We start from the raw sequence: 27,031 nt of genomic DNA, 5'->3' as shown, positions 1-27,031 counted from the left end.
TAATATTTTTTGTGCCATGGACCCCTTTGGTAATCTAGTGAAGCCTATGGATCTTTTTCTTTTTCTTCTTTCTTTTTTTTTTTTTTTTTTAGATGGAGTCTCACTCTTGTCGCTCAGGCTGGAGTTCTATGGCATGATCTTGGCTCACTGCAACCTCCACCTCCTGGGTTCAAGCAATTCTCCTGCCTCAGCCTCCCAAGTAGCTGGGATTACAGGCGCCCGCCACCACCCCCAGCTAATTTTTGTATTTTTAGTAGAGACAGGATTTCACCATGTTGGCCAGGCTAGTCTGGAACTCCTGACCTTAGGTGATTCACCCACCTCCGGCCTCCCAAAGTTCTGGGATTACAGGCCTGAGCCACTACGCCCCACTGGACCTTTTCTCAGAAAAAAAAAAAAACAAAAATCGCTTAAATTCATAAAATAAAATATCTAGAATTACAAAAGAAATTGATTACATTGAAATATAGTTATTAAAATATGGAAAAAGCAAATATGTGCTATAGTATAATCATATATGTACTCCCCATTAATCCATTAAATCATAAGATTTAATGGAGGGTCTAATGACTATCATGATTTCAAAATAATGATTGAAATTATATGATTTTCAAGAGATCGGCAACATCTATAATGTGATATGAAAATCTCTGATTTCTATTGGTGACAATCAGTACTGCTACTACTGCTGCTACTATGCCTAGTTACATTCTTTATTGGAAAATGCTAAATTTCAGTTAGAGGAGAGGGAAAATAAAGACGTAAATTTTTTTTTTTTTTTTTTTTTTTTTTTTGAGACGGAGGTTCACCCTTATTGCCCAGGCTGGAGTGCAATGGTGCGATCTCGGCTCACCGCAACCTCCGCCTCCCAGGTTCAAGCGATTCTCCTGCCTCAGCCTCCCTAGTAGCTGGGATTACAGGCATGTGCCACCACGCCCAGCTAATTTTGTATTTTTAGTAGAGACGGGGTTTCTCCGTGTTGGTCAGGCTGGTCTCAAACTCCGACCTCAGGTGATCCGCCCGCCTCGGCCTCCCAAAGTGCTGGGATTACAGGCGTGAGCCATTGCGCCCGGCCATAAAGATGTAAATTTGTTTCCATCCAAATTCATGGGCTTCTCCAGACCCTGTCACCAGCCTCGATTAGAGGTCTGTAGAATACAAATTAAGAATTCTTGCAAATCGGAGGGTCCTTCCCATCTCTCCTTCCTTCTTAAACAACTTTCCTTTGGAAGACGAAAGCCTGGGTTTTATTCTGGGTCTTATTGCGCCGACTGCCGGCGGTCTACGGTGAGAAGCCGCAAAGACGGGACGGTGGTGGGGAGTGGTAGCGGGAAGAGGCCGGGCCGGAGCGCGCGAGGGGTGGGGCCTGGCTGTGTGACTTCAAGCCAGTCAGTTTGCCTCTCTGGGCCATAAGTTCTGCCCGCCTGAACACTGGGAAAGAATTGGGAGGAGAGAACTTAAATGTTTATGCCCCAGGCAACTGATTTATATATGTCCTCTCATTTAATCCTCACACATTGTGAGGAAAATTTTAAAACATCTTTCCATTACCAGATGGTTAAACTGAGGCTCCTAGCGAGGTCGTCACTTGACCAATGTTTCGGTAGGTATCAGGGACTGGTGGGTAACTCGCCACGTCCCCATAACCACCTCATCCTCCATGCATGGAATTAGGAACTCTGCTCACTTTGAGTGAGAGAAACCTGGCTTAGGAATCTCTGCAGGTGGGTGTGGAGCTGTGAGAAACTAGGGGCAGAATTGCGTCTCTTAGCAGAGTGGTGGCAGTGCAAGGTGGCTTATGGAGAGTAAAACGTCAAAGAAGCCAGGCAACTCGATTGTTCAATGACTTGGCGCCTGGCTGGGCTTCCGGCTTCGCGCCTGCGTATTGCCAACTAGCCCCCAGAAGCCCTGTCGAATAGACCAGCAAAGGGCAATGACGAGCACTCCTTTCCTGGCCAATCCTATTAAAGGGTGGGCTTGGCTCCTTAACCAATCAAGGTCCCCCGAGGGGGCGGAGTTTTCCTCGGATTGGCTCTAAGCCTCGGGGGTAAAAATAAAGTGTTTCCATCCCCAGCCAATCCCTGGAAAGGCAGAAGGGCACTCCTCCAATGGGAGCCGGGGAGCCGTCTGTAGCGGCGTAGGCCCGTGCCCCTGCTCGCGCTGCAGCCCGTGGAAGGGTTGCGTCCAGTGTATCCTCCAGATCTTGCGGTAGTCCTCTCGTATCTGTGCGCGCGCGGGAGGGACAGCGGCAGCGACGGCCGGAGGTGTACGGTGAGAAGCCATAAAGACTGGGCTGTGGGGGGAGTGGCAGCGGGAAGAGGCCGGCCGGAGCTCGCGAGGGGTGGGGCCTGCGCGAGCTTTTACTTGGGCGGCCTCTCAATCCTAGGTCAGCGGGTTGCGGAGGATCGTGCGGGTAGCGAAGGGAGGCCGAGTGCTCCTGCGGCTCCCAGACGGCAAACGGGTGAGTACTCTGCGGAGCAGTCGGTGCCTGTTGCTGCCCTCCGTAGCCCCACTTCCCACCCTCAGTGTCTTTCGAAACGGTTCCATGCAGGTCTGCCGCTCACGTGATCATCTGCGTGCGTGTCTGTCTCTGCACCCCCTCTCCCATCTCTATCTCTTTCTGACTGTCCCACTTTTTGAGACGTAGTAGATATAAGATGCTGAATCCTGACCTGACCAGTTTAAACTAGCTATGAGACCTTGAGCTGTCTCCTTCACCAACCTGGGCCTCAGTTTCCTCATCTGTCAATTGGGAGTCTGATAATCTGTACCTGAGACAATTGCATGTGCGTTACTTTGCCCTGCACCCAGTCTTTAGAAAATTTTCAATAAATAATGACTATCTTGATTGAAAAGAATATTGTCTCTCTTGGTTTCTGTCTTTTCTCTGTCTCAGACCCTTCCTCCATTGGATCTTTCTGAATGCTTCTGCCTTTCTCTGTTACTGTTTTTCCTCTTTTTACCCGTCTCTTTCTCAACCCTAAGAGGTTAGAGGTGCATAGTTCATAGCAATTGGTTTACCCCCGAGGACATGAGCTTAGCCTGGGGCTCCGACCTGTTTTGTGGGTTAAAAAATGGAACCTGGCTTTGGGTTGCTTCTGGTCTCATTGAAGAGAGAACTATTTGCTCCCCAGCCTACTCTGTTAAACAAGTAGAGACACCCAAAGTGGGGAGCAACTTAGATTAAAAACCACTTTTTAATAACCCCTTATCCTATATGTTAGTCACCAGAAGAAGCCCACAGATCTCCTGGTTACATCTCCATACAGCCCTGGACATCCTATTTTCTATTTTCATCCTGAAATCCTTTGACCAGGCCTTAAGGAACTCACCTTCAGTTATCAGCAAAATTCCCTCCATTCTCATCCTGGCTTCTGAATACTCCCTTTATTTTCTTGCTATGCTTTGGTCGTTCTCATACTTGTTGGACCCAACATTGCTTTTTTTAAAATAAGGTATATTTTGAAATGCTTCACTTTTCTAAAATGAAATGGATAGAAAATAGAATCTGTCTACACACATAATTCCCTGAAAACCAATATAATGCCTTAATTGTAATATAGAGAGTAGTAAAGGAAGAGTAATGTATATTACATTATACATATATATGCAAAGACTGGGATATGACTCCACTAGAAGACATAATGAAATGGTCTTACACTTAAAGATAGTGACAGCTACGAGTGTGTTGATGGGTGATTCAGAAGCCACAGGTAGAGTGATACAGTTTTCCTAAACAATGAACAGTTCTTCACAAAGTTCTAAACAAAATAATGTGGAATAGTTTCTTAGTTTATATGGTTGTTAAATTTCTGGAAAAATCAATATATATTCATATCCATGATCAGACCCTCTTAATCTCCCTGACCTTATCTCCCACCGCTCTCCCTGCCTTGCTCACTCTATCCACCCATGCTGGCCGCGTTACTATTACTTGAACACCTTACGCATACTTCCACCTCAGGGGTTTTGCATTCCGTGTATCAGGAATGCTTTTTCCTCAAATACCCACGAGACTGAGGCCCTTGCTTCCTTCAGGCCTCTACTCAGCTGTCACTTTCTCAGAGGGCCCCCCTGACCATCCTGTTTAAAATTGCAGCTCTCCCCTAATATGCCCCTGCTCTGTCTGTTACATGGTATTCTACACCTTTTTCACAGTGCAGCATTAACTGCTTAGTATGTTTGCTGTTTTTTGTCTGACTCTCCCACTCAGTTATAAGCTCCAGAAGGGCAGGGATTTTTGTCTTTTTTGTTCTATGATATATTCCTATTACCTAAAATAGTGCTTGACACCTAGTAGACTTTCTCAATGAATGTTTGTTGAATGAATAAAAGAACAAATGAACAGATTTTTCACCTACATGACTGGTGAGATATTCTAAAGTTGTATGGGATGTGGTATGATTCTTTGTGGTGTGGCGCTGTCCTGTACACTGCAGAGGGCTGAGCATCCCTGGTCCATAGCCGGGGTTGTCACTGATGATCTCCAATTATTGTCACAGTCAAAAATGCCCCCAAACAGGACCGGGTGTGATGGCTCATGCCTGTAATCCTGGCACTTTGGGAGGCCAAGGTGGGCAGATCACTTGAGTCCAGGAGTTCGAGACCAGCCTGGCCAACATGATGAAACTCCGTCTCTACAAAAAATACAGAAATTAGCCAGGTGTTGTGGTGCACGCCTGTAGTCCCAGCTACTCGGGAGGCTGAGATGGGAGGATTGCTTGAGCCCAGAAGGCGGAGGTTACAGTGGGCCAGGATTGCACCACTGCACTCCAGCCTGGTTGACAGCAAGACCCTGTCTCAAAAAAAAAAAAAGAAAAAAAAAAAAAAAAAAAAAAAAAATGGGTCGGGCACATGGCTCAAACAATAAAAAATGGGTCTGGCACTGTGGCTCACACCTGTAATCCCAGCACTTTGGGAGGCCGAGGTGGGTGGATCACCTGAGGTCAGGAGTTCGAGACTGGCCTGGCCAACATGGTAAAACCCCATCTCTACTAATAATACAAAAATTAGCCAGGCTGACGTGATGGCGCATGCCTGTAATCCCAGCTCCTGGGAAGGCTGAGGCAGGAGAATAGCTTGAACCCAGGAGGTGGAGGTTGCAGTGAGCCAGCCTGGGCAACAAGAGTGAAACTTCGTCTCAAGAAAAAGAAAAAAAGAAAGAATGAGTGTCCCAAAACACCCTTTAATTGTCCAGCCCCCACCTTTCAGTGAGAACCACTGCTTAAGTAACAGCCTGGCTTTCCCCTGAACACTCTCTCCTCCCGGCAGCCCTCTCATACCCCTCTTACCGGGACACTGGGTGGTGAGGGTGAGGGTGGGTGTGCTTGCTCCTAGTTACCCTTTCCAGACATTCTCCCTCCTTAAACAACTCTTTTTTCATTTAAGTTTTTTTTTTTAGACGGAATCTGACTCTGTCACTCAGGCTAGAGTGCAGTGGCACAATCTTGGCTCACTGCAGCCTCCGCCTCCTGGGTTCAAGTGATTCTCCTGCCTCAGCCTCCCAAGTAGCTGGGACTACAGGCATGCACCACCACGCCTGGCTAATTTTTGTAGTTTTAGTAGAGACAGGGTTTCACCATGTTGGCCAGGCTGGTCTTGAACTCCTAACCTCAAGTGATCCGCCCACCTCGGCTTCCCAAAGTGCTGGGATTACAGGTGTGAGCCACCGGGCCCGACCAAGAATTCTTAAACCTAAAATAATTTCAAACTTAAAAAGCTTCAAAAATTTTACAAGAATTCTCATATATTCTTCACTTAGATTCCCCACATGTTAAGAAATTATATAATTACAGCCTGGGCGCGGTGGCTCACGCCTGTAATCCCAGCACTTTGGGAGGCCGAGGTGGGTGGATCACCTGAGGTCGGGAGTTTGAGACCAGCCTGGGCAACACAGTGAAACCCCGTCTCTACTAAAAATACAAAAATTAGTAGGGTGTGGTGGCGCACGCCTGTAGTCCCAGCTACTTGGGAGGCTGAGGCAGGAGAATTGCTTGAACACAGGAGGCGGAGGTTGCAGTGAGCCGATATCATACCACCGCACTCCATCCTGGGTGAGTTGCAGTGAGCCGAGATCGTACCACTGCACTCCATCCTGGGTGACAGAGCGAGACTCTCTCAAAAAAAAAAAGAAAAGAAAAGAAATAAATTATATAATTACAGTTTAACTATCAAAACTAGAAAATTAACATTGGTACATACAGGCATATCACAGGTTCAGTTCCAGACCAATACAATAAAGCAAGTCAGATGAAGTTTTTGGTTTCCCAGTGCATATAAAAGTTGTGTTTACACTGTACCATAGTCTATTAAGTGTACAATAGCATTGTATCAAAAAAAGTATTTACCTTAATTTAAAAATACTATATTGCTAAAAAATGCTAAAGATCATCCCAGCTTTCAGCAAGTTGTAATTTTTTGCTGATGGAGGGTCTTACCTCGATGTTGATGGTTGCTGACTGAGCAGGGTGGTGGTTGCTGGTTGGGGTGGCTGTGGCAAATTCTTAAAATAAGATATCAATGAAGTTTGGCACGTTGACTCTTCCTTTCACAAAAGGTTTCTCTGTAGCGTGTGATGCTGTTTAATAGCATTTTACCTGCAGTAGAACGTCTTTCAAAACTGGAGTCAGTTCTCTCAAACCCTGCTACTACTTCGTTAACTAAGTTTATGTAATAGTCTAAATCCTTTGTTGTCATTTCCACAGTGTTCACAGCATCTTCACCAGGAGTAGATTCCATCCCAGGAAATCACTATTTTGCTCATCCATAAGAAGCAACTCCTCATCCACTAACTTTTTTCTTTTTTTTTTCTGAGACAGGATCTTGCTCTGTCACCCAGGCCAGAGTGTAGTGGTGCGATCACAGCTCACTGCAGCCTCGACCTCCCAGGCTCAAGTAATCCTCCCACCTCAGCCTCCCAGGTAGTTGGGACTATAGGTGCATGCCACCACGTCCAGCCAGTTTTTGAAATTTTGCAAAGGTGAGGTCTTGTTGTGTTGTCCAGGCTAGTCTTGAACTCCTGGCCTCAAGCAGTCCTCCTGCCTCAGCCTCCAGAGTAGTGGGGACCACAGGTATGTGCCACCATGCCCAGCTATTTATTTTTTTTTAATTTTTGTAGAGACAGGGTCTCACTTTGTTGCCCAGGCTCCATTAAAGTTTCATCATGGTCCTGGCACGGTGGCTCATACCTGTAATCCCAGCACTTTGGGAGGCCAAGTCTGGTGAATTGCCTGAGGTCAGGAGTTTGAGACCAGCCTGGCCAGCACAGTGAAACCTTGTCTCTACTAGATATACAAAAAAATTAGCCAGGCATGGTGGCGGGCACCTGTAGTCCCAGCTCTTCAGGAGACTGAGGCAGGAGAATCCCTTGAACCTGGGAGGCGGAGGTTGCAGTGAGCTGAGGTCGCGCCACTGCACTCCAGCCTGGGCAACAGAGCGAGACTCCATCTCAAAAAAAAAAGTTTGATCATTAGATGGCAGCAATTCAGTCATTTCTTCAGCCTCCACTTCTAATTCTGATTCTCTTGTTATTTCTACCATCTCTGCAGTTGCTTCCTCTACTGAAGTCTTGAAACCCCTGAAAGTCATCCCTGAGGGTTGGAGTTAACTTCTTCTACACTCCTGTTAATGTTGATATTTTGACCTCCTCCCATGAATCACAAATGTTCTTAATGGCATCTAGAATGGTGAGTCCTTTCCAGAAGATTTTCAATTTACTTTTCCTGGATCCATCAGAGGAATCACTGTCTATCTATGGCAGCTATAGACTTATGAAATGTATTTCCTAAATAATAAGACCTGAAAGTCAATATTACTCCTTGATCCATGGGCTGCAGAATGGATGTTGTGTTAGTAGGCATGAAAACAGCATGAATCTCCTTGTACATCTCCATCAGAGCTCTTAGGTGATCAGATGCATTTTCAATGAGCAGTAATATTTTGAATGGAATCTTTTTTTATTTTTTATTTTTTATTTTTTGAGACAGAGTCTCGCTCTGTTGCCCAGGCTGGAGTGCAGTGGCCGGATCTCAGCTCACTGCAAGCTCCACCTCCCGGGTTCACGCCATTCTCCTGCCTCAGCCTCCCCAGTAGCTGGGACTACAGGCGCCCGCCACCTCGCCCGGCTAGTTTTTTGTATTTTTTAGTAGAGACGGGGTTTCACCGTGTTAGCCAGGATGGTCTTGATCTCCTGACCTCGTGATCCGCCTGTCTCGGCCTCCCAAAGTGCTGGGATTACAGGCTTGAGCCACCGTGCCCGGCCCGAATGGAATCTTTTTATCTGAGTAGCAGGTCTCAACAGTAGGTTTAAAATATTTAATAAACTAGGCTGTAAACAGATTTGCTATCATCCAGGCTTTGTTGCTCCGTTTATAGAGCACAGAGTATATTTAGCATAGTTCTTAAGGATCCTAGGATTTTCAGAATGGTAAAATGAACACTGGCTTCAAGTTAAAAGTCACCAGTTCCGTGAGCCTCTAACAAGAGAGTCATCCTGTCTTTTGATGCTTTGAAGCCAGGTATTGACTTCTTTCTAGCTATAAAAGTACTAGATGGCATATTCTCCCCGTATAAGACTGTTTCAGCTACACTGAAAATCTGTTGGCCAGGTGCAATGGCTCGCGCCTGTAATCCCAGCACTTTGGGAGGCTAAGACGGGCGGATCACCTGAGGTTGGCAGTTCGGGACTAGCCTAACCAACATGGAGAAACCCCGCCTCTACTAAAAATACAAAATTAGCTGGGCATAGTGGCGCATGCCTATAACCCCAGCTACTCGAGAGGCTGAGGCAGGAGAATCACTTGAACCCAGGAGGCAGAGGTTGCGGTGAGCTGAGATCATGCCATTGCACTCCAGCCTGGGCGACAGAGCAAGACTCCGTCTCAAAAAAAAAAAAAGAAAGAAAAGGAAAATCTGTTGACCGGGTGTGGTGGCTCACGCCTGTAATTCCAGCACTTTGGGAGGCAAAGGTGGGCGGATCATGAGGTCAGGAGTTCGAGACCAGCCTGGCCAACATAGTGAAACCCCGTCTCTACTAAAAATACAAAAATTAGCCAGGTGTGGTGGCGGGCACCTGTAATCCCAGCTACTCGAGAGGCTGAGGCAGGAGAATCAGTTGAAACCCAAAGGCAGAGACTGCAGTGAGCCGAGATCGCGCCACTGCATTCCAGCCTGGGCAACAAGAGCGAAACTCTGTCTCAAAAAAAAAGAAAAAGAAAATCTGTTGTTCACCAACTATCTTAGGTAGATTTTTCTAGATAACTTCCTGCAGCTTCTGCATCAGCACTTGCAGCTTCACCTTGCACTTTTATGTTACGGAGATGGCTTCTCTCCTTAAACTTCATGAACCGACTTTTGCTAGCTTCCAACTTTTCTTCCATAGTTTCCTCACCTTTCTCAGCCTTCATAGAATTGAAAAGAGTTAGGGCCTTGCTCTGAATTAGACTTTGGCTTAAGGAAATGTTGTGGCTGATTTGATTGTCTAGCCAGACCACCCAAACTTTCTCAATATCCATAATAACACGGTTTCACTGTCTTATCACTCATGTGTTCACTGGAGTAGCACTTTTTATTTCCTTCAAAAACTTCTCCTTTGCATTCACAACTTGGCTAACTGTTCAGCACAAGAAGCCCAGACTTCGGCCTTTCTCAGCTTTCAACATGCCTTCCTCACAAAGCTTAATTATTTCTAGCCTTTGATTTAAAGTGAGAGCTATTGAAGGCTGGGCGCAATGGCTCACGGCTGTAATCCCAGCACTTTGGGAGGCTGAGGCGGGAGGATTGTGTGAGCTGAGGAGTTCGAGACCAGCCTGGGCAACATGGCAAGACACTGTCTCTAAAAAAATGAAAAATAAAGTGAGAGACGTTGAGACACTTCCTTTCACTTGAATACTTAGAAGGCATTGTGGGGTTATTAATTGACCTAATTTCAATATTGTTGTGTCTCGGACAGGGAGGCCTGAGGAGAGGGAGAGAGATGGAGGAATAGCCAGTCATTGGAGCAGCCAGAACATACGTATTTGTCAGTTCAGGTTGCCATCTTACATGGGTACAGTTCATGGTACCCTAAAACACTTACAAATAGTTACACCAAAGATCACTGATCTAGGCAGGGTGCAGTAGCTCACGCCTGTAATCCCAGCACTTTGGGAGGCCAAGGCAAGTGGATTGCTTGACCTCAGGAGTTGAAGACCCCAGCGTAGGCAAGATGGTGAAACTCCATCTCTACAAAAGATACAAAAATTAAGCTGGGCCCCATGGCGTGTGCCGCTAGTCCCAGCTACTCAGGGAGGCTGAGGCAGGAGAATCGCTTGAGCCCAGGAGGCAAAGGCTGCAGTGAACTGAGATAACGCCACTGCACTCCAGCCTGGGTGACAGGAGTGAAACCCTGTCTCAAAAAAAAAAAAAAAAAAACACTACCAAAACAGCAACATAAAGACATGAAATGTGAAAATTACCAAAATGTAAGACAGAGACACTAAGTGAGCACATGCTGTTGGAAAAATGGCATTAATAGATTTACTCAATACAACTTTGCCACAAACCTTCAATTAGTAAAACACACAGTATCTGTGAAGTGCAATAAAGTGCAGCACAATAAAATGAGGTATTGCCTGTACTCTTAACGAAACTACAGAGTTTCTTTAGATTACATCAGTTTTTCACTAGTGCCACTTTTCAAGGATTCAGTTCAGGCTCCCACATTACCTTTAGTTATCATGCCTCCTTAGGCTCTTCCAATATGGAACAGTTCTTGAGTCTTTGTCTTTTATGATTTTGATCATTTGGAAGACTCCTGGACAGTTATTTCATAAAATTGGGGTTTGTTTCTAGTTTCACTGTGATTATATTCAAGTTATGTAATTCTGGTGAGAATACCGCAGAAGAGAAGTTATGTCTTCAGTGCTTCCTATCAGGAGACATGTGATGTCATTTTGTCCTGATACTGGTTTTGTTCACTTTGAGTCCTTGTTTAAGGTGTTTAAGGTGGTGTCTGTCAGGTTTTTCCCCTATAGTTCCCCTTTTTTCCTTCATAATTAATAAGTGATTTAATATGTTGGGATTATATAACTATCAACAACCCTGTTGTAAATCTCATATCATCAGAATATACCATCAACTACCACTTTGTATCATCATATACAGACATACACACATATCTGCCCCTGTCATTACCATTTCTAGATGAGTTTAGCTAAGATCTCACTGTCATTCTCTTTAACACTGGTCCAATCCTAATTCTTGGTGACTTTAATATCTTTGTAGCTGATCCTTCTAATATTTTCATCTGTTAGTTCTGTGATTTGCCACCCTACAATGATCCTGCCTTTTAACCCCACCTCAGCTACCTACTCCAATAGTCTGACCCTTGTTTTTTCTTTGAGATGGAGTCACCAGGCTGGAGTGCAGTAGTGCGATCTCAGCTCACTGCAGCCTCCGCCTCCTGGGTTCAAGTGATTTTCCTGCCTCAGCCTCCAGAGTAGCTGAGATTACAGGTGCCTGCCACCACGGTCAGCTAAATTTTGTGAGACGGCATTTCACCATGTTGGCCAGGCTGGTCTCGAACTCCTGACCTCAAGTGATCTACCCGCCTGGGCCTCCCAAAGTGCTGGGATTACAGGTGTGACCCACTGCGCCAAGCCTGACCCTTGTTCTTGTCAGTACCTGTGACTGCATTGTTTCCATATGCTCAGTTTCAGGCATCCTCTTCTCTAGCCAGTGCCTCCTATTTTTCTAGCTCACACCTACTAGTACTCCAACTCCAGCAATCCCTCAATCCCACTGGCACTGAACACTTTCACTCCCCTTCACTTCCTCCATGCTCCCATGTCCCTCCTTTAATCAGCTTAGATTCCATGGCCCACCGTTACAGTCATTCCTGGGTGGACAGTCTCACTTCCCTCCACCTTCTGTCACTTCAGCGTACTTACCATCCACTTTACCAGGCACAGCCTCAGCCCTGGTTAAATCCAGCTCTCTACCTGCTCCATTGCATTTCCTCTCCTACCCTCCTAGATGATGATTGTTTTGTACCTTCTCTGCTGAAATCCTCAACATTTCCTTTCCTGTCCTTACACTCAGGCTTCCTACTTGACTGAAAACATGAAAACCATTGGAATAAAACATCTGCATATTCCCACCACTACATCCAACTACCACATAGCATCTGTATCCACATACTCTGCCTTCTCTCTGTTCTGGATAAGGTGCTCCTACTGTCATCAAAATCCAGTCTCTCCACTTTGGCACTCAATCCCATCCTCTCTCACCTACTTGAGGGCATGGTTCCTCCAGTTTTCCCCTTTCTCTACAAGATCATTCTCGTTAGCACACAGACATTCTATTACTTCATCCATCTTTTCGTTGTAACTTCATTGAGCTACATGTCACATACCATCTAATTCACCTTTTATTTATTTGTTTTTGAGACAGGATCTTACTATATTGCCCAGGCTGGACTTGAACTCCTGGGCTCATGTGATCCTCTGGCCTCAACCTCCAGAGTAAAATTCACCCTTTTAAAGGGTACTGTTAAAATAATAATAAATAATATTATAAATAAATAAAAGTATACCATTCAGTAGTTTTATTTATTTATTTTTATTTTTTGAGACAGACTCTCGCTCTGTCACCCAAGCTGGAGTGCAGTGGTACAATCTCAGCTCACTGCAGCTTCTGTTTGCTGGGTTCAAGTGATTTTCCTGCCTCAGCCTCCCAAGTAACTGGGATTACAGGTGCACACCACTATGCCTGGCTAATTTTTGTATTTTTAGTAGAGACGGGGTTTTACCATGTTGGCCAGGGTGGTCTCAAACTCCTGACCTCAAGTGATCTACCCGCCTCAACCTCCCAATCGTGATCAATTTTAGAACATTTTCAACCCCGCACCCCCACCAAAGACGCTTCATACTCATTAGCAGTCACTTCCCATTAGTCTTCTCCCTAGTCCTAGCCACCTACTGTCTAGAGATTTGTCTATTCTAGATATTCCATATAAATGAGATCATACAAGATACTGGTCTTGATGGCTGGCTTCTTTTGCTTAGCATAATGTTTTGAGGTCCATCCATGCTATTGCATGTATCATTCCTTCCTATTGTCATAATATTCTGTTGTATGGATCTACCTCCACTCCCCAGTTGGTCAGTTCAGTTGCTTTCATGTTGGCTAATATGACTAATGTTTCTCTGAATGTGGAGTGGAATTACTGTCATATGGTGGCTCTATGTTTAACTTTTTTTTTTCTTTTTGAGACAAGGTCTCACTCTGTCGCCCAGATTGGAATACAGTGTCCCAATCTTGGCTCACTGCAACCTCTGCCTCCTGGGCTCAAGTGATCCTCCCACTTCAGCCTCCTGAGTGGCTGGGACCATGGGCACATGCCACCACATGTGGCTAATTTTTGTATTTTTTATAGCGATGGGGTTTTGCCACATTGCCCAGGCTGGTCTTGAACTCCTGGGCTCAAGTGATCTGCCTTCCTCGGCCTCCCAAAGTGCTGGGATTATAGGTATGAGCCGTGGTGCCCCGCCTTATGTTTAACTTTTTGAGGAGCTATCAAACTGTTTGCACAAGTGGCTATGCCATTTTACAGTCCTATCAGCAATGTATGAAGGTTCTAACTTCTCCATATCCTCATCAGCACTTTTCGTTTGTCTTTTTTATTATAGCCATCCTAGTGGGTATGAAAGTGGTGTCTCATTATAGTTTTGATTTTCATTTCCCTAATAACTCATGATACTGAATGTCCTTTTATATGCTTGTATATCTTTGGAGAAATGTCTGTTCAAATTCTTAGCCTATTTTTAATTGGATTATGTGTCTTTTTATTATTGAGTTGCAGGACTTCTTTTTTTTGGAGACGGAGTCTCACTCTGTCACCCAGGCTGGAATGCAGTGGCGTGATCTCGGCTTACTGCAACCTCCGCCTCCTGGGTTCAAGCAGTTCTCCTGCCTCAGCCTCCCTCAGCTGGGACTACTGTAGTCCTCAGCTGGGACTACAGGCACACAATGCCACACCCGGCTAATTTTTTTTTTTCTTTTGTATTTTCATAGAGATGGGGTTTCACTGTGTTGCCCAGACTGGTCTCGAACTCCTGAACTCAGGCAGTCCGCCTGCCTTGGCCTCCCAAAGTGCTAGGATTACAGGCATGAGCCACCACGCCTGGCCAGTACTTCTTTATGTGTCTGGATATAAGTCCTTTGTCAGATAATATGAATTGTAAATATTTTCTCCCATTCTGTGGGTTCTTTTCATTTTATTGATAGTATCTTTTGATGTACAGTAGGTTTTAATTTCAGTAATGTCCAGCTTACCTATTTTGTTGTCACTTGGGCATTTGGTGTTATATCCAATAAATCATCCCCTAACTCAGGGTGACGAAGATTTATTCCTATGTTTTCTTCTAGGAATTTTATCATTTTAGCTCTTACATTTAGGACAGTGATCCATTTTGAGTTATTTTTGTTTCAAGACAGGGTCTCATTCTGTCACCCAGGCTAGAATGCAGTGGCACAATCACAGCTCACTGCAGCCTTGACCTCTTAGGCTCAAGTGATACCCCCACCTCAGCCTCCTGAGTAGCTGACACTACAGGTGTGAGCCATCACACACAGCTAATTTTTGTATTTTTTGTAGAGATGAGGTCTCCCTATCTGCCCATGCTGGTCTCGAGCTCCTGGGCTCAAGTGATTCTCTTACCTTAGCCTCCCAAAGTGCTGGGATTACAGACATACTGTACCCAGCCCATTGCGAGTTAATATTTGTGTATAGTGTGAGAGTAGGGGTACAGGTTTATTCTTCTGACATGGATATCTAGTTTTCTCAGCACCTTTTGTTGAAAAATATTCTTTTTACCGTTGGATTGTCTTGGCAACCTTGTCAAAAATCAGTTGACCATAGACTGAGTATGGTGACACCCATCTGTAGTCCCAGATACTAGAGAGGCTGAAGCAGGAGGATCACTTTAGCCCAGGAGTTCAGGGCCAGCCTGGGCAACATAGTGACACCCCATCTCTGAAAAAAATAAAGAATTGACCATAAAACATAAACATAAAGGTTAACTTCTGGACTCTTAATTCTGTTCCATTGATTTGCATGTCTGTCACTATGCTAGACCACACTGTCTTAATTACTGTAGTTGTAGCAAGTTTTGAAATCAAGAAGTGAGAGTCTTCCAACTTTGTTCTTTTTCAAGATTGTTTTGGCTATCCTTGCATTTTCATACGAATTTTAGGATCAGCTTTCCAATTTCTTTCTTTTTTTTTTTCTTTTACAGATAGGATCTTTCTCTGTTGCCCAGGCTGGAGTGCAATGGTGTGATTATACTTCACTGCAGCCTTGAACTCCTGGGCTCAAGTGATCCTCTTTGCTTTTTTTTTCTTTTTTTTTTTATCTTTGTAGAGACAGAGTCTTGCTTTGTAGCTCAGGCTGATACCAAACTTCAAACAATCCTCCTGCCTCATCCTCCCAAAGTGCTGGGATTACAGGCATGATCTACCAAACTCAGCAGCTTGTCAATTTCTTAAAAAAAAAAAAAATAGCAATAACAGCTGAAATTCTCATAGAGATTATGTTGAATCTATGTATCAACTTGGGGAGTATTGCCATTTAACAATATTGTCTTCTAGTCTGTGAACATGGGATTTATTTAGATCTTTAATTTCTTTCAGGAGTGTTTTATAGTTTTCAGTGTACAAGTCTTACAGTTCCTTTGTTAAATTTATTCCTAGGCATTTTATTCTTTTTGATACTACTTTAAAATGGGATTTTTTTAATTAAAAAAAATTTTTAATCTCCTCATGCTTTTATCTCAGAGTCAGGGGTATGTTTTTTAGAGACAAAGTCTTGCTCTGTTGCTCAAACTAGAGTGCAGTGGCTCCATCATAGCCCACTACAGCCTTGAACTCATGGGATTACAGGTGTGAACCACTGCACCTAGCTGGACTTTTTCTTTTTTTCTTTTTTTTGAGACGGAGTCACTCTGTCGCCCAGGCTGGGAGTGCAGTGGTGTGCTCTCGGCTCATTGCAACCTCCGCCTTCCGGGTTCAAGTGATTCTCCTGCCTCAGCCTCTGGAGTATCTGGGATTACAGACACCCAGTACTACACCCAGCTAATTTTTTGTATTTTTAGTAGAGATGGGGTTACACCATGTTGGCCAGGCTGGTCTCAAACTCCTGATCTGCCCGCCTCGGCCTCCCAAAGTGCTGGGATTACAGGCATGAGCCACTGCGCCCGGCTATTCCTAAGTATTTTACCTTTTTTTCTGTAGCTATTATAAATGGAATTGCTTTCTTGATTTCTTTTTCAGATAGTTGGTTGTTAGTGTATAGAAATGCTACTGATTTTTGTATGTTGATTTTGTATCCTGCAACTTCACTGAATTTATTTGTTCTAACGGTTTTCTTTTTCTTTTCTCTTTTTTTTTTTTTTGACAAGAGTCTCCTTTATCACTGGCCTGGAGTGCAGTGGCATGTTCTCAGCTCTCACTGCACCCACATCTCCTGGGTTCAAAACGGTCACTAATGCCTCAGCCTCCTGAGTAGCTGGGACTATAGGCATGTGCCACCATGGCTGGCTAAGTTTTATATTTTAGTAGAGACAGGGTTTCACCATGTTGGCCAGGATAGTCTCGAACTCCTGACCTCAAGCCATCTGCCTGCCTCGGCCTCCCAAAGTGCTGGGATTACAGGCATGAGCCACTGCACCCGGGCTTGTTCTAACAGTTTTTTGCTGGAGTCTTTAAGTTTTCTTTTTTTTTTTTTTTTGAGAGCCGAGTCTCGCTGTCTCACCCAGGTTGGAGTGCAGTGAAGCAGGATCTTGGCTCACTGCAAGCTCCGCCCTCCCAGGTTCAGGCCATTCTCTGCCTCCAGCCTCCGAGTAGCTGGGACTACAGGCATCGCCACCCCCGCCCGGCTAGTTTTTGTATTTTAGTGAGGCGAGGACACCATGTTAGCCAGAATGGTCTCGATCTCCTGACCTCGTGATCCGCCCTCCTCGGCCTCCCAAAGTGCTGGGATTACAGGCTTGAGCCACCGCGCCCGGTCGTCTTTAGCGTTTTCTATATTTAAGATTGTGTCATCTGCAAATGGGAACAATTTTACTTCTTCCTGTCCAATTTGGGTGCCTTTTATTTCTTTCTCTTGACTTATTCCTCTGGCTGGAACTTCTAGTATCCTGTGGAATAGAAGTGACAGGAGTTCCTCATCTTAAAGGAAAGGCTTTCAACTTTTCACCATTGAGTATGATGGTAGCTGTGGGTTTGTTATATATGGTATTTATTATGTTGAGGTACATTTCTCCTATATCTAGTTTTTTGAGTTTCTATCATGCAGGGATGTTGAATTTTGCCAAATGCTTTTTCTGCATCTATTGACGTACAATTTTTATCCTTCATTCTGCTAATTCGCATGGTTGAACCAACCTTGCATCCTTGTGATAAATCCTACTTGATCATAGTAAATGATCCATTTAACATACTGTTAAATATGGTTTTCAGTACTTTGTTGAGGATTTTTGCTTCTGTTTTCATCAGGGATATTGGCCTGTAATTTTCTTTTCCTCTAGTGTCATTGTCTGGCTTTGGTATCGGGGTAATGCTGGCCTAATAAAAAGAGTTTGGGGTCAGGCGCAGTTGCTCACACCTGTAATCCCAGCACTTTGGGAGGCCAAGGCGGGTGGATCACAAGGTCAGAAGTTTGAGACCAGCCTGACCAACATGGTGAAACCCCGTCTCTACTAAAAATACAAAAATTAGCCGGGCGTGGTGGCATGCGCCTGTAATCCCAGCTACTCAGGAGGCTGAGGCAGGAGAATTGCTTGCATCCGGGAGGTGAAGGTTGCAGTGAGCCAAGATTGCGCCACTGCACTCCAACCTGAGTGACAGAGCAAGACAATGTCTCAAAAAAAAAAAAAAAAAAGAGTTTGGAAGTATGCCTTTTTCAGTTTTTTGGAAGAGTTCGAGAATGACTGATATTACTTCTTTATTTTATACATTTTATTTATTTATTTATTTTTGAGACAGAGTCTTGCTCTGTCACCCAGGCTGGAATGCAGTGGTGCAATCACAGCCCACTGCCTCAACCTTCTGGGCTTAAGCAGTCCTCCTGCCTCAGCCTCCTGAAGAGCTGCAACTAGAGGCATGCAACAACCTTACCCGGCTAAGTTAAAAATTTTTTTTTTTTTTTTAGAGATGGGGTCTTGCTATGTTGCCCAGGCTGGTCTCAAACTCCTGGCTTGAACTCAAGCAGTCCTCCTGCCTTGGCCTCCTAAAGTGCTAGGAGTACAGGCCTGAGTCACGACACCCGGCCTAAAACATCTTGTAACTGGCTATTTTAAGCTGTTAAGAACTTAACTTTGAGTGCATTAAAAAACTCTACACTTTCACTCCACCCCCTCACCACATTTTATGGTTTTGATGGTATAATTTATTTCTTTTTGTAATGTGTATCTGTTAACAAATTATTGTAGATATTATTTTAATAATTTTACCTCTTAACCTGTATACTACATGTATAAGCAATCTACACACCACCATTACAGTATTACAGTGTTCCGAATTTGACTGTATACTTACTTTTACCAGGAAGTTTTATACTTTCATATGTTTTCGTGTTACTAATTAGCATTCTTTTCTTGCAGCTTGAAAAACTCTCTTTAGCACAGAGGTGTCCAAGGGAACAAATACAGTCGTGAGTTCTTAGTTTCTGTTTCTAGTTGAGCCAGTAAAGCCCCTTCCTCATCCCTTTTTTCTGCTTATCACTAGACACAGAAACTAAAAACCATGGCTTCAGGCTGCTAAACACTTAAAACAAAACAGAACAACAACAACAAAATAAGGCGGGTTAGACAAGCTAACTTTAGCATTTCTTGTAAGACAGATCTGGTGGCGATGAACTCCCTCAGCTTTTGTTTGTCTTGGAAAGTCTCTTGTCTCTCCTTCATTTCTTGCTTTTTAATTATTATTTTTTAAATTTCAGTTGGTTTTTGGGGAACAGGTGGTGATTGCCTACATGGGTAAATTCTTTAGTGGTAATTTCTGAGATTTTGGTGTACCCATCACCCAAGCAGTATACACTATACCCAATGTGTAGTCTTTTATCCCTCACCCCCTCCCACCCTTTCCCCCAAGTGCCCAAAGCCCATTGTGTCATTCTTATGCCTTTCCATCCTCATAGCTTAGCTCCCACTTGTGATTGAGAACATATAATGTTTGGTTTTCCATTCCTGAGTTACTTCACTTAAAATAATGGTCTCCGATTCCATCCAGGTTGCTGCAAATGCCATTATTTCATTCCTTTTTATGGCTGAGTAGTATTCCATGGTATATATATTACCACAGTTTCCTTATCCACTTGTTAGCTGATGGGCATTTGGGCTGGTGCCATGTTTTTGCAGTTGTGAATTGTGCTGCTATAAACATGCGTGTGCAAGTGTCTTTTTCATATAATGACTTTTCCTCTCCTTCATTTCTGAAGGGCGGCTTTGCTGGTGCAGTCTTTTTGGTTGAAAGGTTTTTTTCCTTCAGCACACTGAATAGATTATTTCACTTTTTTCATGGCCTATAAAGTGTCCACTGAGAAATCTGCTGCTAGCCTTATTAGAACTCCTGTACCTGTTATTTGCTTCTTTTCTCTTGCTACTTTCAAGGATCCTCTGCTTGTCCTTGATTTTTGACAGTTTGATTACATGTTTTTGTATAGTCTTGTTTGAATTTAATTTGATTGGAGAACTTTGATCTATGCCTGGATATTTTGTATCTTTCTCCAAACTTGGAAAACTTTCTGCTATTACTTTTTAAAGTAAGCTTTCTGTTCATTTGTCTTTTTCTTCTCCTTCATGAACTCTATAATTCAAAAATTTGAAGCTGTCCTATAAATCCCATAAGCTGTCTTATTTCTTTTTCATTTTTCCCCCTATGACTGTATGTTTTCAAATAATGTGTCTTCAGGTTCACAGATTCTTTTTTCTGCTTTATCAGTTCTGAGTGGGATATCCCACTCAGGGGATATCAACAGAGTACCTTGTGAGCATGAGATGATTATAACTATGAACTTTAACAAGACTTTATCTTTGACCTTTTGGCAATCTTCTTCTTGCCCATGGGCAGCTGTCATTTGCAGGGATAGCAATCAATTCCAGCCACCAGAGCATGGCTGTAGGGGTGCCCTTATCAACGTTCTTCATGGTGACAGCTTTGTGTCCAGAGTAGCATTCAGCCAGGACCAGTACCACTTTCCCACATTTCATGAACTTGCCCATTTCAACAGCAACCAACCAAGCCTATAGCAGAAAACACAAAAAAACCAAAAAACCCCTAATTTTTAAAATAATTTCAGTCTCTCTGTTAAATGTTTCATTTTATTCATGTTTTCATGATACCATTGAATTGTCCCTGCATATTTTCTTGAAGTTTTGAGCTTCCTTTATATAATTACTTTGAATTCTTTGTAAGCCATTTCATAAGTCTCCTCTTTTTAGGGTCAGTTACTGGTGCTTTCTTTTGTTCCTTTGGTGGTGGTGTGTTTCCCTTTCCCTGATTGTTCTTTTTTTTTTTTTTTTTTTTTGAAGCAGAGTCTTGCTCTGTCACCCACCCACTCCAGGCTGGAGTGCAGTGGCGTGATCTCAGCTCACTGCAACCTCTGGCTCCCTGGCTCAAGCTATTCTCATGCCTCAGCCTCCCGAGTAGCTGGGATTACAGGCATGTGCCACCATGCCCATCTAATTTTTGTATTTTTAGTAGAGATGGGATTTCACCATGTTAGCCAGGCTGGTCTCGAACTCCTGACCTCAAGGGATCTGCCCGCCTCAGCCTCCCAAAGTGCTGGGATTACAGGTGTGAGCCACTGCACCCAGTTGATTGTTCTTTTTAAAAACAAAACAAAACAAGATTTATTTTGAGACAGAGTCTCACTCTGTCACCCAGGCTGGAGTGCAGTGGCACGATCTCGGCTCACTGCAACCTCTGCCTCCCAGTCTCAAATGACCCTCCTGCCTCAGCCTTCCAAGTAACTGGGACCACAGACATGCGCCACTACATCCAGCTAATTTTTTTGTATTTTTTGTACAGACAGGGTTTTGCCATGTTGCCCAGGCTGGTCTCGAACTCCTGAGCTCAAGCAATCCACCTGCCTCGGCCTCCCAAGGTGTTGGGATTACAGGCGTTGAGCCACCACGCCAGGTTAAAAATTTTTTTTCCTTAAAAAATAGAGACAGGGTCTGGCTATGTTGCCCAGGCTGGTCTCAAACTCCTCGGCTCAAGCAGTCTGCCTGCCTCGGCCTCCCAGAGTGCTTGGGATTATAGACCTGAGCCACCGTGCTTGGCCTCCCTGATTGTTCTTGATCCCTGTGGCTGTGCATTGGTGTCTGCACATCTGAAGAAGTGAAAACTCATTCAAGTCTTTGCAGACTGGCTTTGTCTGGGAAAGCCCCTCACCAGTCAGCCTGTCCAGAGGTTCTGGACTGGCCATCTGGCATGTTCTGCGGGTGGGCTTGCTGCTGGAGTCCTCACGCAGGCTGGTCTGGTGTCTGGGTTAGCAGGTGGGTGGACCCGATGTCTGGGTCCATGGGGTTTGGCCTGGAGCCTGGATCCAAACAGATGGGCCTGTTGATTGGGTATGTGGCGGTGGGCCTGGAGCCTGGGTCCACAAGGGCACAGCTGGTTCCTGGATCTGTGGGAGCCAACTTCATGTCTGGGTCCACAGGGGCTGACATGGTGCTGAGGTGGACCTGGAGCCTAAATCTGCAGTGTCAAACCTGGGTTCTGGGTCCATGGGGGCTGGCCTGGATCCTGGGTCTGCAAGGGTGGTCCTAAAGTCTCAGTCCACGAGAGTTGGTTTGGCACCAGAGCTTACTAGGGTGGGCCTGAACCCTGGGTCAGCTAGAGCCTTTGACCATGAGGACCAGCCTGGAGCCTGGGAACTGTGTGGTGCTGGGGCAGGTGTGGAGCCTGGATTCACTAGACCCAGCCCAGTACTGGGATCTACTGGGATAGGTCTGGACCCTGGGTCTGTTGGAGCGTGGGGCTGCAGGGACCAGCCTGAAGGGTGGGGCCACAGAGATCAGCCCACCACTGGGCAGGCCTAGAGTCTGTGTCTGTGCGTGCCAGCCTGGTACTTGAATCTAGAAGTGCTCTCCTGGTGCTGGGGCAGGCCTGCAGCCTAGGGCTATGTAGGTCGATCTGGTTCTGGGCTGGGCTGGAACCTAAGGTGGGCCTGGAGCCTGAGGCCACATGGCCAGGCCTGGCACTGGGTGGGCCTGGAGCCTGTGTCCACAAGGTCTTGTTGGATGCTGAGTCTGCAGGTGCTGGCCTGATGACTAGTGCTGTGGGGGCTGGCCTGGTGCTGGGGTGTGCCTGAAACCTGGGGCCATGGGGACCAGCCCCATGCTGGGAGTGGTCTGGGACCCATGGCCACCTGGGCTGGCCTGGCCCTGGAATATGCCTGGTACCTGAGTCTGTGGGGGCTGTCCTGGCAATGGAGTGAGTCTGGAGACAGACTGTCAGGCAGGCCTGGAGTGTGAGGCAGTGGAATCTGGTCTGGTGCTGGGGCAGGCCTGGAGGCTCGGTCTACAGGTACCAGCCTAGAGGCTTGGGCTGTGGTTGCCTGCCCGGTGCTGGATTTGACTGGGGCAGGCCTGGTGTTGGAGTCCAAGGGAAAGCCCAGTGCTTACTTCCTTTCTCTTCCGGCGAAAAAAAGTGTCTTCTTTCCCACTGCACTGCCTGGGGTTGGGGGAGGGGTGGCATGGATAATGTGTAACTGTTTTTCCTACCCTCTTCAATGTGTCTTTTCTTATTTCTGTGCTACACCCAGGTGCTGTCAACTCTCACCTGGTTTCCTTAGCTCTCGTGAAGTATTTTCGTGTATGGATTGTTTTTCAAATTGATGTTTCTGTTGGGGGATGAGCACTGGAAAGTCCTGCTCTGCCATCTTGCTGCCATCTGGACTCCCAGGGTTTGTTGTTGATCTGTTTTTGTTTTTGTTGCTGTCGTAGTTCTTTTTCTTGTTGCTGTTTGTTTGTTCAGTGACTTCTCTGAACTCATTTTGTGGATTCGGTCTCCCCCTGCATTATGTGGCCTCTGAGTTGCCCGCCAGCAGCCTTTTTTCCTTTCAGTTCTTGTTTTTCTTTTTAAGCCTGGATTCCTAGGGGTCACACCTGGTGAATAAATATAATTTGGTGGTCAGCTAGTGATTGGTCAGAATATATCCTTAAATGCCTTGCCTGTACATCTTCCAACCCTTGCCAAGAAGATCTGTGTTAAGAAAGCATTGCCTTCAAAGTCCAGCCAGTGTACGAGACAGCCTTCGCTTTCACTTTCTACTTGCACAGGGCCTCGCAGTCAGCCAGAAGTGAGTGGGTTGGGTCCTCTCCTATCCCAGCTCTTTCCTTGGCATGCATATAGCCTTGAGTATATGCACAGCCCTTTAGATCCCTAGGAGTATGTCAGAGCTTTTCAAAGTTTCCTATGGTTGTCTCGTTCTCTAGGATTTCCTGTAAAATTCTCTAAGTGGTCAGATTTCTCCAACGTCTGGAATTTGGTCAGCTTTTGGATCCTGTACCACTGAGCTAGGGAGGGCTGGGGAGGGAGGATGGGGATCACCACAAGTGAAGTGTTGTAGACCTCACTGTCTTGCCAAGATTCTGTAGCTTCTTTGGATGATGATTTTCACTTTATTCTGTGGCTTTGGTTAATTGCCAGAGTTCTAAAATGGTTGATTTGAATTGATTTGACCATCTTTTCATTGTTTTAGAGGGAAAGTGAGTTCATCGAAGTCCTCGCTCTGCCACTCCTATCTTTAAAAAAAGCTTTAAATCCTCTTCATCTCACATGCCCTTGCAGTTATGACTTCATTTCTCATTTCCCCTAACGGCAAAACTCTTCAAAGAGGTTTCCTTCCTCACTTTCTCTACCCTTCTCCTATATGCTGTTCATATAACATGTATTAGATATATGATAAAAGAATAGGCAGGGCGCGGTGGCTCACACCTGTAATCCCAGCACTTTGGGAGGCTGAGGCGGGTGATTCACTTGAGGTCAGGAGTTGAAGACCAACCTGGCCAACATGGTGAAATCCCGTCTCTGCTAAAAATATAAAAATTAGCTGGGTGTGGTGGCAGTCACCTGTAATCCTGGCTACTTGGAAGCCTGAGGCAGGAGAATCGCTTGAACCCAAGAGGAGGAGGTTGCAGGGAGCCAGGGTCACGCCACTGTACTCCAGCTTGGGGGACAGAGTGAGATTCCATCTCAAAAAAAAAAGAAACAGAATATATACATTATATACACAAGTTATAAATATAATAATATGAAAACCCAAGAACTCACAACCCTACCCAAAAACATTAATGATATCATCTACCCATGTGTCATTTTCTGTTCCATTCCTCACCTTCCCCACCACTCCACTCCTGAAATTCCTACTCTGCTAAGCCTTGTGCTTAACATTCACTTACCCTTTTTCATATATGGGATTTTTTTTTTCATATTTGTTGGGATGCTTAACCAATACATTGTTTATTTGACTCGGTTATGAGCCTTGTAAAAATAGTATCATACTGTGTGCGGGGTTTTTTGTTGTTGTTGTTGTTTTGTTTTGTTTTGTTTTGTTTTTGAGATGGAGTTTCACTTGTCTCCCAGGCAGGAGTACAGTGGTGTGATCTGGGCTCACTGTAACCTCTGCCTCATGGGTTCAAGCGATTCTTCTGCCTCAGCCTCCTGAGTGGCTGGGATTACAGGTTTGCACCACCACACCCAGCTAATTTTGTATTTTTAGTAGAGTTGGGGTTTCACCATGTTGGCCAGGCTGGTCTTGAACTCCTGATCTCAGGTGATCCACCCGCCTCGGCCTCCCAAAGTGCTGGGATTACAGGCGTGAGCCGCCACGCCTGGCCCTGTGTGGTCTTCTGAGACTTAACTTTTTTCACTCAATATTATGTTTCTAAGATTCACCTATGTTGTTGCATGTAGCTAGAGTTTGTTTACAGTATTCCCTTGGATGATCATAAGACACATTATCCATTCATCCATTGTTGGACATTTGGGTCATTTCCAGCTTTTTGCTCTTATGGACAGTGCTACCATGAGCATTCTTAGGTGTATGTCCTGGGACACATGCACACCCATTCTTCTAAGGTATATAGACCTAAGAATGCGATTGTTGGTTAATAGGTCATCCAAAAGTTCGGCTTGACAGGATTATGCCAAACTGGTGGTACCAATTTACACTACTTTCAGAAATGTATAAGAGATCCCATTGATCCACATCCTCAGACACTTGATATTGTCCTCCTTCTTATTTTTTGTTATTATACTGAGTGTAAAGTGGTATTTCATTGGGGACATATTAGCATTTTCTTAGTCATTAATGTGATCGAGCATCTTTTAATGGTCCTTAGCCACACATTTCCTCTTCTGTGAAAGGACTGTTAATATCTTTAGCCCATTAAAATTTTTCTGGGTACAATGGCTCATGCCTGTAATCCCAGCACTTAGGGAGGCCGAGGCAGGCAGATCACTTGAGCCCAGGAGTTCGAGACCAGACTGGGCAACATGGCGAAAACCCAACTATACAAAAAATACAAAAATTATCTGGGTGTGGTGGTGCATGCCTGTGGTCCCAGCTACTTGGGAAGCTGAGGTGGGAGGATGGCTTGAGCCCAGAAGGTGGTGGCTACAGTGAGCTGAGATCACGCTACTGCACTCGAGCCTAGGTGGCAGAACTAGACTCTGTCTCAAAAAAAAAAAACAAAACTTTTTTTTTTTTAAGATGGGTTCTCACTACATTGCCCAAACTGGTCTTAAACTCCTGTGCTCAAAGGATCCTCCTGCCTCCATTTCCCAAGTAGCTAGGATTATAGATGTGCATCACTGTGCCTGGCTAAATCATTTTTTATTGATTTGTGGGTGTTCTTTATGTGGATCCTCATCATTGGTCAGTTGTATGTGTTGAATAGCTTCAGTAATTTTGAAGCTTTTTTAATGGTGTCTTTACATGAGCAGAAATTCTTTTCTCTCTTTCTTTCTTTCTTTCTTTCTTTCTTTCTTTCTTTCTTTTCTTTCTTTCTTTTCTTTCTTTTTCTTTCTTTCTTTTTTTTGAGACGGGGTCTCAGTCTGTCACCCAGGCTGGAGTGCAGTGGTGGAATCACAGCTCACTGTAGCCTTGACCTCCCTAGGCTCAGGTGATCCTTCCACCTCAGCTTCCCGAGTAGCTCGGACTACAGGCATGTGCCATGCCTATAAATTAGCCATACCTGGCTAATTGTTATTTTTTATTTTTTGTAGAGACAGGGTGTCCCTGTTGCCCAGGCTAGTCTTATTTTTCAGTTGAACAAATCCATCTTTTCTGTATTATAGCCAGCAATTTTTTGTCTTGTCTTCTCTAACCTACAGTTATAAACATTTTCTTTATTTTCTTCTAATAAAAGTTTTAAAAGTTTACCTTTCACATTTAAGTCCAAATGGAGTTGGTTTTTGTGTGGTATAAGGTAGGGAGCTGGTTTCATTATTTTCCATATGGATAATGTAATAATCTGAGAAGCTACCTCTGGCCTGGAGTATCAAAGTTCCATATCCATATAGATCTGTTTCTGGCCTCTCTTTGCTGTTGGCCAGCTTATTGTCCCTGAACCAGTACTGTACTGCCTTAATTACCTTGCCTTCATAATAAATCTTGATATTTGATAAAGCAAAATCTTCCCATCTTATTTTTCTTCAGAAGTATCATGTATTCTTAGCCCTTTGTTATTTAATTAATTAATTTATTTATTTTGAGATAGGTTCTTGCTCTGTCACCCAAGCCGGAGTGCAGTGGTGTGATCTGGGCTCATAGCAGCCTCGACCTTCTGGGTTCAAGCGGTCCTCCCACCTCAGCCTCCTGGGTAGCTGAGACTATAGGTACATGCCATTATGCCCAGCTAATTTTTGTATTTTTTGTAGAGACAGGGTCACCCCATGTTAACCAGGCTGGTCTTGAACTCCTGCACTCAAGCAATCCACCCACCTTGGCCTCCCAAAGTGCTGGGATGACAGGCGTGAGCCA

General features: G+C 44.7%; 1 long non-coding RNA gene across 7 annotated transcripts in view; it reads left to right on the top strand.

Moving 5' to 3' along the window:
- Positions 1-2,026: 2,026 nt before the first annotated feature.
- Positions 2,027-27,031, top strand: part of LOC103880750 — a 115,787-nt gene continuing 90,782 nt past the window's right edge. For 4 of the 7 annotated variants that reach the window (XR_002519525.2, XR_002519527.2, XR_002519528.2 and 1 more), the window contains exons 1-3: positions 2,030-2,271; positions 2,387-2,461; positions 7,548-7,685. This is a non-coding gene — a long non-coding RNA (uncharacterized LOC103880750). Of the gene's footprint in view, positions 2,272-2,386; positions 2,462-7,547; positions 7,686-27,031 lie in introns of all 7 variants that reach the window. The other 3 variants (XR_002519526.2, XR_641940.4, XR_002519524.2) reach the window with 3 other exon arrangements.

This window comes from Papio anubis, chromosome X, assembly GCF_008728515.1.
Source record: "Papio anubis isolate 15944 chromosome X, Panubis1.0, whole genome shotgun sequence".
Taxonomy (NCBI): domain Eukaryota; kingdom Metazoa; phylum Chordata; class Mammalia; order Primates; family Cercopithecidae; genus Papio; species Papio anubis.
Note: the sequence above shows the minus strand (reverse complement) of the source record. Positions and strands in the feature narration are given on the sequence as shown.